The following is a 5,393-nucleotide window of genomic DNA, read 5'->3' as shown; positions in this document are numbered from 1 at the left end:
GTCTAAAGTGTTTCTTTGTTCTACCCTCTCAACTAACATACCTTATTGCTTCTGTGGTCGCTATGAGTTGCCAAATAGGTTTGATAAATTCATTAACTTCAGTAATGAATATTCTGTTATTTATAGTAACCCTCTCCTTTCAGTGCCAGCAGTGAGATTTCATAAATGTTGTGGATAATTACAGACATACTAGATTAATGCCGTGCTCTCTTAGCCTGCCTTTGACATGCAGGCCATGCAGTTTACGTATTGTGGAGCAGGGTCATTTTGGAGGCCCTTATCTAACTGATTTCCTCCCCGTGGTCTCTCCTTAGTCACCAGAGGATTTGAGCTCTAAGAGGAGAGACCCAGGTTGAAACGTGACTGATCCTTCCTCACCTATTACCTTGGATTATGTAAAAATATTAGTCTATTTCAGTCCTCTTTTTCTGGTGGAGAAGGGTACTTTTCCTTTATCCTCTTGAATCAGATACTAAATTGAAAAGAGAACATTGTATTCAGAAAACTGGATTGTTAGAAGCACCATATTTTAAATCTGTAGCATTTGAAAAGGATTTAAACAGGATCAGATCGACAGAACCTAAAAACGTCAGCTGATCAGGTTTTTATTTTAGGCTACTGAGCAAAGATTTCTTGGAATATTAAGTAATATATAATTTAATGAGATACCATCAGAACCTTTACTTGTCTCTGTGAATTATTATTACCTAGTTCAGAAAGTAGTATTATTCCATTACAAATTACCCCTATAAATCTCTCCCTTCTGAAACCATCTGCTATTCCTTTTATCATTTGTAGTTCTCAACAGGAATCTGATGATTGCCTACCACTTTATCCATGAACTGCAAAACCACAAGTCTGGTTTTTTTGGGTTTTTTTTTTTTTTTTAATGTTAAGAACAAGTGCTGCATGGGGCTATTTTAACCACAGAATTAAGTTAGCTTTAGAAAGCGAAGCATAGAAATGTAGGTCTCTGTTGTATTAAAAAGAAAGGAAATATTAGAAGCAGTCTCTCTGCTGTAGTTCAATGAGAAATCTTATGACAGGATATTTCATATCTGGCAACATTTTGCAAGGCGATTTTTTTCTAATGCCTCTTGTTCTCCTCCTTTATGAAGCCTGTGCTCCCACCAGCTGAAAGGAAAGAGCCATGGACAGCACAGTAGATGTGTCTTAGCTGACTATTTTGTACTGGCACCCCCAAGAATTTGTCATCCTACTTGAATGTTTTATATGTTTCTTGTCAAACTCCAAAATAATACTAGTTTAAATATTAGTTGTATCACAAGTTTAATTTCTTTGTAATAAGGTTTCATCTCCTGTCATGTATTATACAGAAGAATATAAATATTTTGTGAAGTCTATAGATTAGAGGATGGGGTTAGAGGTTTATATAAGAAGACTGAAATTAATGCCTTTCTGGGGTTTTTTTGGAGTTGGAAAAAGCAATTTATTTTTCATGCTTCACAGGTCTTGACAATTTTGATTTGTTTTCTTTGAAAGCAGACCTGTTTGAATTGGATGATGTAGGAAGAATCCCTAAAAAAAAAAAAAAAAAATCAAAAGCCAGCAACCTCTTTTCAAAACAGTAGCCAATGAAAAAGAATATGAGTCTTCCAGGTCTTTTAACTTCTAGTTTGTTATTACCTCTTCAAGGAGAGGAGGCTCTATGATTATCAGAGACAAAAGAAGAAACAGCAGTGGAAAGAGATTAGGTTGGAAATTTGTAGCCAGTTGAAGCAATGACATTGTTAGTGAAGATTCTGTCATTTATCCTTCATGTTGTTTCATCACAATGTTTCTTACTCTCCCCATAGAGAACAAAACTGTTAATTACAATGTATATGAAAGAACACTAGGAAGATTTTAAGTAAACTTTTTAGGACCGCTTATAATATTATAGAGTCATAAAAGTGAATATAGATTTTGAATGAGAAGGAGCAAAATAAAGCAATGGAAAGATCTTTAATTCATATGGAATTTTAATAAGCTGAGGGATTTCTTTTTTCTCTAAAAGCATTCAGAGTGTTTTTGCTTGTTAAACTTTGCTGTTTTACTGATACTCAGGGTCTTTGCAAGCAAACTTCTGTAATTCTTTGCAAAGAAGAAAAGAAAACTTCTGAGATTTAAGCTTAAAAGGCAAAATGAAACAACTCTCAAATTCTGGTTTGGTTAGAGTCTACTGTTTGCAAATTTAATCAAGGTCTTACACAGGCATCAGCTTGACATTAAATTTAAGTGCCCATTAAAGTGAAAGTATGACAGCAGTTCTGAATGTGAAGCTCAGTCTGAGGACATCTTTACAGCTGGAAGGGGAAAAAAAGTTGAGAAGCCTCAAACCACTGTGGTAATTAGATCCATTTGTTAACTTCTTTCCTAATGTTGGCAGAGGGAGGGAGAGAGGGTTGACAGAAAGGCAGGAGAGGTGGGAACTGGAAAGGCAGTCCAGTGCTCCCTATAGAAATTGTGCATGCAGGGTTGTGTGTTGCAAAGAAAAATGGCAAATATCCCCTCTGACAAATGAGTAAGGGAAGTTATTTTAAGAACTTTTTTGGTTTGTCTGTTTTCAATGCCCAGACAACCGCAGCGTGTGCATTTTGAATAGGTATGCAGTTTGGTTGTCGGGCCCTTTGGAAGGTGCACAACATCATTAGGCATAAAGAGTTAGTGTTTCTCACAAGGGTGTCTGTCTAACTTACATTCAGGAAATCACTTATTTACCCAAAGCATCTGGCCTTCTTTCCAGTATTGAGTTCTTTTTTGTCAGGTAGTATTGCTGAAATCTAACACTTTTCACCATAATTGGCACTGTAGGCAATTAGCTTTGTGACTCTTTGGATATCTTGTCACCTGTTAGGAATAGGAAGTTATCATCTAACCTTCCTGCCAAAAGTGATACTATTTCCTGTTACTGGGTTTGCTTTCTATCCCATAAGCTCTTTTTGTCCATTGCTTCATGACATTTTCTTTTTTTCCAAGAATTATCACTGTAGAACCTTATCGAAAGGTAAAGAATATCTCTGTATATAAAGCTTCTATATTTCCTCTGAGCTTTCAGTTGCAGTACTGTTTTTGAACATTGATGACGAGGTAGTGAAATAACACTGCTAATAAATGCATGATGGATTTTTCAGTGCAGCCTTGTGTTTCAAGGTATTCATTCACCCTAATAGGATTTTTGATTTTGTTTAGTTTTGCACTGAAAGTGTAGAGAGAAAATAAATTCAGCAAATGATGCATTTTAAGATTCTGTATAATAAGAAACCTAACCATCTCACACAAATTTTCCTGATGCCCGCCTCTTTTTTTAAATTCTAGCTTGCACTTGGGTCATAGAGGATACCAAATCATTACTGACTAAAAGGACATAGTGCTACATTTTTCTTTTATTTTCCCTTTCATTACAGAAAATTAAAAATGGTGATTTAATAACCCTCTACTGCTCTTAACACTTAGTTCTCTCTAGAGTTCCTGCTTGGTTCTCTTCTCCAAAAATCTCCCTAGGTGATTGCATTCACTTCCATGGTGTTACTTTCCATCCATTTGCAAATAATTCCCAAATCTTTTAAGTCCAATTTAGACTTCTTCTCTGGGCACAGACCCATCCATCCAGCTGCCTCTTGGGGCTTCTTCATTAGGATGTCACACAAGTATCTCTAAAGTGTCCAGAATCGAACTTGTTCTTTCTCCCCATTAGTTGGTCATTGTAGAAACTCTGAAGCTAACCTCAGCCATTCTCTCACTGCTCACTTTTTCCACATGTCCATGTCCAATTGATTCTTTTCAAATACCAGCATTTCTAAACCAGTGGATTTCAAATAGGGACAGTTTTCCCAGCAAGATATATCTGATAATGTCAGGAGAGATATTTGGTTGTCATTACTGAAAGGAGGCTTGCTACTAGGACCTAATAGGTAGAGGCAAAGGATGCTGCTAAACAGCCTATTACCCAAAGTATTGGCCGCCTTTCCAATACTGAGTTTAGGACAGCCCTACACAACAAATATCTAGCCTAAAATATCAGTGCCGAAGTTAAGAAATCCTAAGTGGTTTTCCATTCTCACTTGTACTGCATTGGCTTATTCTCATCACTTCTAGCTTGTATTACCACAGCAATCTTTTAATTTATCATCCCAGTCTCCATTTGCCAACCCTGCACCCATACCCACATCCTTCAAATGTAACCTGAGTACCTTCTCCCCTCCGCAAGTGTGTCTTCTTAAACACAGCTCTCCATTACCTATATGATGTAGTCTAACTCTCCACGATTTCATGTATGAAGACCTCCATGACCTGACCCCTGCTTACCTCTCTAGTCCCATCTGTTGCCATTCACACTCTATTCTGTGATCCAACTGCATGATTTTGCCATTCCAAACAAGCTTGCTTTGCTTGTTCACTATGCTCGATCATCTCACCCATCGTTATTACTCTTCCTACCTGGAATACCCTTTCATTTCTTGCCCTGCTAACTACTGTTTCTTCCTTAAGGCTCTCGTTAGGTACATGCTCTTTTGGCCTTCTCTGATGAGCCCAGTATAGGTTCATTGTCCTTTTTAGACCATCTAACATGTTTCTATCACAGTACTTATCTTTATAATCATCTGTTGACTTTTATGTTCCCTTTCATTGGACTGTAAAGTCTTTGAGGGCAGGAACTCTATCATTTTCATGTTTGAATCCCAAATAATTAGCACTATCTCTAGTTTTTAGCATGATGTGTGAAATCTTGGGCACTCAGTAAGTGTGTGCAGTGAATTAATGGTTACTTATCCCACAGGAATCTCAAATTCAGAGTTTCCAAAACCTACAAAAAGAGTAAAATGGACTTGGGGCCTTGGACCAGGGCTACCTCTCACTGTGTAACCTTGGACAAGTTCTTTAATTTCCTCATGATTAATTTGCTTCACCTATGAAATGAGGATAATAATTCATTTAAAGAGTTTTTCTACTAGAACAGAATATTGTATTAGAACAGTGCTACTACATCTATAGCACTTAGAACACTGCCTGGCTCATGGTAACACTTAGTAAATGTTAGATGTTGTTATTTGATACTCGGCCCTACAAACAAATGTTATGTGTGGGTCCTTCCTGATTGAGAGGCATCCATTCTAAAGAATTCTTACCTGGAGTGATCCCGTTATATGTACCATATGTGGTAAGTGTGTGTTTGTGTATGGAGTGGGGGCGGGGAGGGGGACTGGGGAAAACCATCAGTCAAAGTTTTAGTAAGAGGAACTAATGTCAGTGCAGTCATCGTTTGACTACCTCATCTTTTGACACATTTGTGGACAGGCAGGATAGCTGGAGGAACACGAACTGCAAAACTGGAGGATTTTCTATATGTGGCATACACTGTAATGTGAAAAGTTGTTGAAATGGTGTCACCG

This window comes from Pteropus alecto, unplaced genomic scaffold (genome assembly GCF_000325575.1).
Source record: "Pteropus alecto unplaced genomic scaffold, ASM32557v1 scaffold7, whole genome shotgun sequence".
NCBI lineage: Eukaryota > Metazoa > Chordata > Mammalia > Chiroptera > Pteropodidae > Pteropus > Pteropus alecto.
This window is presented reverse-complemented; position numbering follows the sequence as displayed.